The following is an 11,500-nucleotide window of genomic DNA, read 5'->3' on the forward strand; positions in this document are numbered from 1 at the left end:
AAAGGTAATGTTTGTCTATGGTGACTAAAGAAATAGAACTATGATGTATAAGAGCACATGGACAATATAAAGAAATTGCCATATTTTCCAGGAGAAGTACCATTTTGCCGGCATGCTGCCCGGCACTATCAAGGGCCTGTGCAATGCAGAGAAAGACAATTCAGGCTAGCATTTAGACTAGAGAAAGACCAGCCAGCCGATCCAGAAGTAGCCAATCAGTATATTTACTGTACAGACAGTCCAAATGGATTGAGTCAGCAGGAGATATGTTTTGCTAATGAAAAGGGAAAATTTTTAGACTGGGATAGTGATCCAGACAGACAATGTTGTTAAAGAAAACTATACCTTGCCAGTCCAGGAGGACAATTAGCCAGTTGGTGAGTGAGATTCATATTACGTCTACTTTTAAAAACATTAGAGCATTACTGAATAATGTATGTCACATTGAACGTTTACCATTCCTAAAAGAGTAGGTAGACAATCAAAAGAGCAGCAAGACATGATTTAGCCAGTGTGTAAAGAGTGGGAATGACCAGTGTAGAGATACTGGGTTCCAGTCAATGATTTATATATACACTAGATGACTAACGGGGCTCTGTTTAGAAGCCACCGCGCCTCCATCTTGGCACTCCCCCACGTTGTAAAGAACATATTTTGGAAGCTATAGAAATGCATTTTTTTATGTCTACATTTGTTTTTGCCATGTTTATTCTATTACAGAAATCTTAATGCATACTTTTAAATTATATTATGTGAGCTAAACATAAAAATAATAATATATATATATATCTAAAAACATTTTCCTTAAAAATATAATTTTTAGAAAGTTCTAACGTTACTGTCCCCGCTACATCAACAAAGAATACTTAAATAAATGTAATTTTGGCCTCAAAACATTTAATTGAAATACTGTAGAATTCCATTCATTCCTATGGAGGACTGCCAATATGGCCGACCGGTGGCTTCAAAGCCTCTCATTGGCCAATACAAAGCGCAGCTATCCAGGGTTTATATACATCATTGGTTTCAGTAGCGTGTCAGGGACCTAAACCTGCTTTTCACTGTCTGTCTGTGGAGACCTAAAGTCAGCACTTCACAATGTATTTATGGAAATGTATTTATGCATGGAACAAAGCCGTAGTCTGAATGTTCTTACTTTTTTATTTATTTCACAAAATGTATTTTGTCTCTCAAACTGTTACTAATGTGTCAATTTCTTTGCACAATTAACCAAAGGTAACGTGTCGAGCTGGGTTTGAACAGGAGGGCTATATATTAAGGGAATTGCTGGACATTGCAGTGAAGGCCTCTGTAGGCCTCTCCAGGTGGCGCTAACCATACTCAGTGTACAAAGCAATAAATCCATGGTAACAGTTGTTGTCAACCATTGAAAAATGTAAAACACTAGCATATGTAACTAGAGTGTTTCTTTTACGTTTCAAGTCGTGTTTTTTGTGATATCAAATATAGAAAAGAACAAATACAAGTACTTGTAAAAATATAAAATCTATGTAGTTAGAGTCCTCCACACAGCTCTTTGACATGCTGATAATGCAAGGAGTTTGTGAGGGGACTGCTCACCAGAAGAGAATGATACCCTGGGCCATTCCTGAGACATGGATGATGTCCTTCTCCATATCTCTATGGTTCCACTCCTGTTGGTGTCTGCGCATCCGTTGTTGTTCTGTACAGTTTCCAGTGGTCGTTTTGGAGGGTGTGCTATTGTTCAGTTTTTTCTCTCTCTCTAAACCCTGTTGGTTTGATTGATGTGTGTTCTGTTAGTGGCTGGACCCCTAGTGCCCCTTCAACCATCTGTCTCTAACTACCTAACCCCCTTCCATTGTTGCAATATTCAATGACGTGAAGATTGTCTGTAAAGGTGATCTAACATTTACAAAAATGGCAGATGTATAACATGAAGTAATGGTACCTTCTTCCTGTTTTGTGCCTCTGAGTGAAGTTACAGTGTGATTCTATGGCTTATTTTGCTGTGTCAATGGAGAGATTTGTTGATGTCAAAATGAAATGCTCTATATATCCATTTTATAAAAAAACTAATGAACAAAACATAACTTGTATGTGTATGTATTTGTGTGAACACATCCACAATCGTACAGCTCAATCAGTAATGTCTGTATAGGCAGATGAAGAAGCCCGGCTTTAAGTCCAACTGCTGTATTTAGGATTCCAAAGGGGAAAGTGCTTAATGTGTCTGACTACTAACATCGATACAATGGTCCTTCAGAGTTACATGCTTGCTCCAGAGAGCCCTCTCTCCAAGATAATTTGCTTTATGGTATACCTTGCATGATGTCTGCATATGACCAGAGTCTGTGTTGCACAAAGCTTACAGGACATGGTGACCCCTCTCCACTATAGGACCCTTCCTTCCTCCCTCTCTATTCTCCTTCTTTGACTTGCAGTGAAATCAATGGACCAGTCCCTCGTAGTATTGACTGTTCTAACCTCTTAATGGAGATGGGAGGGAGGAGCAGCACTTATAGGGCTATTTGGAGGAACTGCTCGATTCAGAGTGACCCTTGGGACTGAAGCCCCCCTCATGGTGGGAGACCCACCACACTCTTTATGAAACAGGTGCAGGACATATTTCCTCATTCGTAACATTCATCACTAAACTGGTACACCAAGTTTTTATATATTTTTTTTACAGATTGTTAAATTGATAGATCGAGTGATTGTTAAAAGGTTGCTTTGAAGACCAGCGTGATTGCTAAGCATGGTTGCTTAGAAGGCACAGATGAATTGTTGAGGGCTTTTCCTCTTGCATTCACTGCTAATTGATACCAGCAGTCAGTAAAAAGATGACCTTCAGTTCAAATCAATATTGGCAGAAACTGAAAGGTTACTGTCTCTGTTAGACTTCCCTTTGTCTCAGCATGTGCCTGTGCATTAACAGAGAATCCTGTCACCCTGTCATGCCAATTGAATTAGCTACCTTCTACTCACCAACTCATTTACAACTGAAGAGATGACTAACTCCCAATTCAACTTTATTAACTGTGATTAATTCATTATTCATGCCCCTTCCCCTAAACTCAACAAAGGTAAAACTATGTGTTAACATTCCGCTGTTGTCCTGGCTTTGTTTCCATTTAGTAGATAAACTAATTCCAAATAGAATAGGCCTACAGTTCGGCAGCTGTCAATACGTAGTTTTGTCACATTGTCAACTGTTGACTGGTGCCTTGGAGCAAACCAAACTGCTACCTTTAAATCAAATATATCTTCAGCTGCTGCTCAATAGCATTTAACACCCGATGAAAGGTACCAGTACACAGGAACAGGACTAGAGAGTTTTTTCAACACTAGTGATGTCTGTTTTTTGGTGGCTCTGTGAGGCATATTTCCTGGTTTCTCTGCTAAACAGCAGGATGTTTGCAGAAGCCATGGGGGCGGAGCTCCTTTGGTGATTGATGGCACCTTCTGGATCAGCAGAGGATAAACAATCAAGGGGGAGGGAGCGTGTAGACACAGATACCCTGCAATTACACCATGAGCCATGTCCTGGCTCAGCCCATTGCTTTCGTTAATTTGACAGGCTCGATAAATGTGTCACCAGCCCCTTAAATTATATTTTCTCCCAGCCAACCAGCCAGAACGGTCACGGTTCTCATCTCATAGCAAACAGGGGAACTGACCCATAACCCTCCGTGTGACCATCAATCCATCTATTATACCTACACTGTCTATCCCTATTCTGTCCTATATGATTATTAAGGCAAGAGAGCAAAATGGAAGTGTCTGTGTGGGTTTGTTTGTGTGTGTGTGTACGTGGTGTGTAAATGTACATGTATGCATTATGCAAGTGTGTGTGTGTGTGTGTGTGTGTGTGGTGTTAGTGCATATCAGAGGGTGTAGCTACATAAGAGAGTGTACGTCCATATGCTCAGTGGTTTAAAGATGACTGCTCATCTTTGGGTTGGGGGCAGGTGATACAGGGGCCCCAGGGGACCGTGAGGGGAGGCTATGTGAAGCCAAAATCACTCTTTGATGACTGGGGCAGCACTGGAGCCTATGAGACCCTCTGGGCTTCATAAATAACACCCTGTTCTCCACATACAGCCTCCATGATACAGGGAGGAGCTACTGAAATCATTGTCCCAGGACACAACACCTCCAGAGAGGATAAAGAGAAGCACAGCTATCATGCATTTCAGCACCTCTGTGCATAAAACACTGAATGAATGAATGAATGAATGAATGAATGAATGAACTGTCAGTAGTAAAGCGCCATGAACAGTCCAACCCACACAGACACCCTCTCCAATAGACCACTGCTACAGATCTCATCTATCATTTGGAGGTTTCATTACATTGGTGCAATAAAACACGAAGCTAGCAAATGATTTTTAATTGAATGAACTCTGTCGTTTAGATTCCAGACTGGAACAATAGAATGTAGAATCTTATTAGTGTAATGTCCCGGTTTCCTCTAGCATATCGCATGTCCTCTCCCCAGCCATCTTCAGTCATGAAGGGCCACGTGACTTTTTCACAGTGTTGCATGAATGATCATAGTAAGGCAGGATGCATATTTGGCAGGGGAGAGGCCTGGATTGGCTGGGTGAGAACCCGCCTCTGGCTCTGGCAACGTGATAGAGAGTGAAGGGGATTGGCACGTGTTGCTGAATTGCATCACCCCAGCTGGTAGGTGTTGGCCCCACCTCATCTGTGTGAGATATGAGATGTGCGTCACAGGTACGAAGCCGAGGGGAAGTCTCTGGGGCGTGGCACGATAATGGTTAGAGGGCTGAAGACGTACGCTCTCCGCTTCGTCTGGCTCCCTCTCAGATCACACTGTACAAGACCTGCCTAATATCACACAAACACACACATATAAACAATACCTGTCTGCCCACAAGCATCAAAACAAACAAACACATGCCCGCACACACACACACACTCACGCACGCTCACAGATGGACAGGTGCTTTCCTCTCCCTGCTCAAAGAACTGACCTCTGTACGTAGTTTTCCATTAGTAATATTGTTGCACACAATACTGTCTCTCGTACTGTTTTCAGAATGTCAGTGAATGCAGTCTTCAAAGGATATGCCAGTGTTTGTAGTGCAGCCCTGCACCTAGAGTAGCATCAAATGAGATTTGTACAGGATAGAAGAGAACATAGAAGGGAAGAGAAGGGACATGTTTTTCAAGAGGAAAGGTAAAAGTGACAATTAATATTTCGCACTATGTCCTCATAAGAGGATTCAAGGACACTGGTTCAGTGGTAGAAGCATTCATTTTTCAGAATGAGGCACAGCAGGTTTGGGAATATGGGTTTGGGGATGTTTTTCAGTGTGAGAGATGATCCTGACCTATAAATAAAATCACATCAAAATGTACCACTAAATAAAAAGGAGAGGATGCATCACATGGTTAGAAACAGAAAAGGGTTTTCTAGGATAACATCTGAAAAGCATTGAAAATCTATAGAAGGGAACTGCTTCATTCAGCCTTGCATTATTCATGCCAAGGGAATGACCATGTGGTAGCATGTTACAGAAGAGAGGATGGAAGACAACAACCTGCATGTACAACCAATGCATGTCAGAAAAGCACCAAAGTTTCTGGGTGATGGAGATGGCATAATGATCTGTTTCAGCACTGGACAGCCAACTGAGGAATGAAAGGGAAAAAACAGCTATGTGTAGGGGATGGAGAATGACAGGAGAAGTAGACAGAGTAGAAAGGAAGGGGGGGTTCAATTAATGGAGCTTAGGCACGTGTGTATGGGGGGGTCTACTGCCAAGGGCTTCTCATTCAGCCCTGCATGCCTCTCAGGCTCTCAGTAGCTCTTCACCAGATGGGAGGTAGGGAGGGGTGGAGGGTCGCGAGGGTAGGGGGGCCTCTCCTGAACCCCTAGCATTAGGCCTCCCTTTGTCCTCTTGGCTGTCACCGATGGCAGCGCAGTTGGGTAACACAGGCAGGCACACTGCAAATCTCATTAAAAAGTGAGAGGAGTGGCTGAAGGAGGCTTTAGGAGGCTTTCTAATAACACTACATGGGGAAAGGTTGCATATTGGATTCAATCACAAACATCTGCCCCCACCATAACTCACTCTATCCACTAAAGGTCTTCAAAAACCTCAGCTAGTTTAAGGATATTTGATATGAAATGAAGAAAGCATCACAATGTTATAGACATTTTACAAACTGCCATATTTTACCATGACAAACACAAAACAAGACTGTCTGTGACTTGTGTTACACATCACCAGCATTATAAGTCAACTAGTTTTACAGGGCCACATAGAATGACCTTCTCTTCCTTTCAAACAAATGTTTTCCACTCACTTGTCAACCAACCAACACAACCACCCACACTCACAAACACTGCCCTCCTCCTTGTCCCTGTCCCTGGTCCCCTCCGCCTACCCTAGTCCCTTCCGCCACTTTCTCCCTCTATGCTTTATTGATTTAATGTTGTCATCACACCTCTCTATCTGATTTCATTAGTCACAGTGAGGTGACACATCAGATGGAGGGATCTCAGAGAAGGAAGAGGAGTGACAGTATCACAGTCTCCCATCTTGTTCAGTGTTAGGATGGAGCACAATGTAGTACTTAGGGACTGAATGGGCTCTACAGTATATGGGTTCTATTATACGGTTTGATATTGTATCCACAAACTTGACTGAGTGATGATTTCCAATGTTGTGTGTATGTCTATGTAAGTGCAGGTGGTCCTCTTTTGAACACTGCTCATTCTTCACGTCACTGACCCTGTAATTTACCTTTAAACACAGTGAATGGGGGCTTCACCAACCCTGTAATTTCACTCATTGTAAGATTACACACACACACCAATTGGCCTACCATCCTATCAATGTTACAGCCACTCAGATAACCAGATGGATAGCTATTTCCTCCTGGCAGATACACTATGTGCTGCCAAAGGATTTTAATTGTCTTCTGTCTTTTCAGCTTCATGATTCCATCTTTCTTGCATTTTTAATATGAGCGTTTTGGTGCGTTCCAATTTTCACTGGGCTATTCCGTGAGCTTTCTGATCAATGTTCATTAATTTCTTCTGGATTTATATTCCATTTGGTTTGTCTCTCTTCCTCTGTCCTCAGTTTTCAACTCACTTTAATCTTTCGCTCGCTTTCCTTTTTCTCTGTCCTGCTTTAATGAGCATGGTGTTCACCGCTGGGGCGTACTGTCCCTTTAAGAGCGGAAGGTGTGAGAGCAGACACCTTGTTATGAGTGAGAGGGAACAAACCATAGAAAATGAACACATACAAGGGGAGGCACACAAGGGACAGTGCCTTGACATTTACTGAAGCGAGAAAGAAGTGCAGTCTGATTCTCTCATAGACAAAGACAATATAGCGTCTTGACACCAAGACAGGACTATAGAAATCAGCACAGAGCTTGCTAGATAAAGGTGTCAGAGCACAATGTGTACAGTGGGTGACAAAATCAGAAAAGGGTCACGATGAGAATCAAAATGAGTCAGATCGATATAATATGATAACGTATGACCACTGCCGCTGTATTTCTCTCATTATGTCCATTCCCTGTTCATCTGCCCCCCCCCCTCCCCCCTCTATCTGTTTGTCACTGCATGGTGACTCAGACACTGCAGAGCTGCTAGGTCTTACATGATATGAAATTAGTCACACTGCAACCGGACATTATCTAGCTCTCTTTCTCACACACGCTCATACACACACACGCTCATACACACACACATGCACACACACACACACACACACACATACGCACACACACACACACACACACACGCACACACACGCACACACGCACACACGCGCACACACACACACACACACACACACACACACACACACACACACACACACACACACACACACACCTGCCTACCTACAGGCATGCACGGACACACACACACATACACACACACACGCACACACACACACACACACACACACCGCCTACCCACAGGCATGCACACCAATAGGCATGCACACACACACACACCAAGCATTTAGCCTCACCCTCAGTACTCCTTCCAACCCTTCCCTGCAGCTCGACCGCAAACAGCCTGGCACGGACACTGAACTGGCGTACTTATCAAAGAAACTCCTCCATTACCAGACTGTGCTCTTCCAATGTACCTAGACACCTGAATAAATACATAAACTGATTTTAATGATGCTCTCTTCACACTGCCTTGACCACACATCACACAGGATGAATGCCCACACTGGCTGAGGCTGTCAATCCACACGCCTCCCCTCAGAGACATCCTGCTCTCTCTCTCTGTCTCTTTCTCCATTTCTCTCTCTCAAATTGAAAGTCAGCACTGCATGGTTGGTGTGTCAGCTGTGAAAACAGTCTTTTAAAAGTATTTTCTTTGGTCTCGAAGGCTTCAGCAAGTCAGTCAAGCACAGGCCTTCAATTGCAAATAAAAGTGCCCACTGCCTACAGACAGAATGTGACCATGAAAGGAAAACTGTTCTGCACATAGGCCTGACAAGAATGCTTGACAGTCTTTCGTCATTTAGCTTTCAGTGACATTATGAGCATTCTGGGACAGTTGATGTTGCTTTAACAGCTTGGTGCACAAGCTCTTCAAAGTGCCCTCGCAAATTGATTACATAATGCCACTCCCCTCCTTCAAATAAACAGGCACGCTGTTCTCACAGACCTAATGCTTAACTGTCTTGTTACTGTTGCAGAGAAAATGATGTCCCCTGAATGAGTATTGGCAGACATGTTTGTGCTGTTTAGAGAGAAAATGATGATGGAAGGGGGAGATTTAGAGAAGTAGGGAGGAGTGTGGAGGAAGGAGAGACAGGAAGGAGGGAGGAGTGGGGAGCAAGGAGGGGGAAGAAGGATGGATGGGAGAGGGAGAGGGAGTAAGAGCAGGAAGTAAGGAGGAAGGAGGAAGTGTGGTTAGGAAAAGCCTGTTTAGTCCGTCTGACTGCTCCCTGAGCATTGATGCAGCTCCCTCATGAAAGTGAGTTGTGTCGTGTGTAGCTGGCTGTGGCATGACGCCACGTCACATGACCCCTGGAGTCTAGCCAACCAATAGGCCGTCTGGGAGCCAGGAACACAGGGGACCACAGACAACAGACGGAGAGATGGCAGGAGGAGAGGGAAAGAGAGAGGGAGAGAGGGAGAGAGTGAGTGAGTGAGTGAGTGAGTGAGTGAGTGAGTGAGTGAGTGAGTGAGTGAGTGAGTGAGTGAGTGAGTGAGTGAGTGAGTGAGTGAGTGACTGAATGAGTGAGTGAGGGAGTGAGAGAATGAGTGAGAAAGTGATTGAGTGAGTGAGTGAGAGAGAGAGAGAGAGAGAGAGAGAGAGAGAGAGAGAGAGAGAGAGAGAGAGAGAGAGAGAGAGAGAGAGAGAGAGAGAGAGAGAGAGAGAGAGAGAGAGAGAGACAGACAGACAAACAGAGAAACATAGTAAATGATATGACACATATTGAGAATAATGGAAATTAGTAGTGAGAAATGTAGTGGAACAGATGGCTGTGGCACAGCATACATGTAGTATATGAGAGACAACGGGGAGAGAGGCGTGCACTCCCATTGGCCACGTATACTGAGGCTGTGATGTCACCACAGACCTAGGTACTTCTGTGAGAGTGGGTGCCTACAGTACAGTACGTGCAGTACTATCAGCCCCCTCCCCATTGACTAAGGACAGCAAATGAAGCACATAATAAGGGTGGACAAAAGGGGACTGGGAAGATGCAGAGCAGTCAGTGCTAGTTTGTTGTAAAACCAAGTGAATATGTGCTGGTGTCTGTAAAGCACCACAACGCTACACGTCTATCTCTACCTTGTGAGGGAGTCTAGTTTTAAACACAAACCCTGACTCAGTGAGACTCAGTGAGGGTCTGTGTCCCTATGTGTTGGGATGCTCATCAGAACTCCAGACTGCAGTATACCTGTGTGTGTCTGTATTAGCTATGGCAGTACACATCCAGTACATGACTAAGTGTGTATGTGTGCATGTATAATATTTGTGTGTCCTTGTCTAGTTCTCTTTTTCTATACACCTTTTGTCCATCTTTCCAAAGCTGAGCTAGGTTGTCATGGAGACCACACACTTGTGGAAAAGGAAACAGGCAGAAGGGAGAAATCCGGTTGTCATGAGATACTCTGAGATTGTGGGGTCGAGGAGAGAGAGAGAATGAGAGTGAGAGAGAGAGTGAGAGAGTGAGAGCAGGAAGACTGCAACAGCGACAGAGAGTGTTGAAACCACAGGCACAGCTGAAATCATGCTTTCCTTTCTCTGCTCAGGCCAAGTGGCGTGAATGCAGATAAGAGGACAAGTTGCAACCATATGCACATGCACACAGACACCTGTCCTGAGGAAGCTTAGCTGGGACCTTCCCTGGAGCCTGTGGTTGTTTGCTCATCATGTCCAGGTATCCTCCAACATGTTTAAACAGGCTTCCACCATCGGTCATAACACAAGGACCAGGTGTCTAATCCCTCACCTGATGACAGGGGTTAAGAGACTGAGGAGTGATAATATAGCCATCACAAGCACTCCATCACATGATAATTACATTTCAGTGGCACTCCATTGCTTCCACGCTCTCAGGATAATCTTGTTAAAACCGAGTGGTCGGCATCCCAGTGACAGAGAGAACAGGCTCATGGAGAATACAATGGCTCATGGAGCAGCCAATGTCTGAATGAATGAACGAATGCACAGTGTGGAGGAGTAAAGCTTTTGTTGAGTAACCTTGGTGCTGGAGACCAACAGTCATGCAGAGGTTGGTTCAATAATCTTGTTTTTCTTGTATTATTTTGCTGAAAGATTGGTTAATTTCTGATGAAGAATATACTGAAAAGGGAATAGCTGAAATTTCACTTGAATTTGATGTGTTGGTTGTATTATAATGTCATACAATTTAATAGTCCATTATAATGAAGTCATTATAATGCTATGTGGGGTGAGGCTGGAACTTGAAAGCCACAATGGATAAATGTATTTGAAAGAACTGAGAGAGAAGTAATTCAGTACTAACTTACTTAAAATGATTCACCAATATATTTCAATACATCCACTTTTGGCAGGAATGGACAATCCTTGCAGAACTGTTTGTATTCTACACAGGATATCATTTGCTGTCCCTCTAGACATTTCTCCTCCCTTTTTCTTGGCTAGTATGTTGAGTAGTCTACTAAGTAAGTAGCTATATCTCCCCCTGGCGGCTGGTTCAAACACTGCAGGATCATGAACATATACTGTATACTGTATCTAAAATATATTACAGATGCTATAGAGAAGAATATTGTTATATTTCTGCAGAACACAATGACTCAATCACCAAAATAATGCCATTGGATAGTTTAGTTTGTCAAATTCCGATCCCTATTGAAATATTTGTAATTTCCAGTCCAAGGCTGCCACAGCAGTAAACTGTGACAAAGCAGACAGCCAGTGTAATTACTTTACAACTGTACCCTGCAGCTACTGACCTGCTGCCCTGGCAGCCCAGGCTCCAGTAATATCAGGTTCATTTGTCTG

This window comes from Coregonus lavaretus (genome assembly GCF_964263955.1).
Source record: "Coregonus lavaretus genome assembly, chromosome: 37".
In the NCBI taxonomy this organism is placed as follows: Eukaryota; Metazoa; Chordata; class Actinopteri; order Salmoniformes; family Salmonidae; genus Coregonus; species Coregonus lavaretus.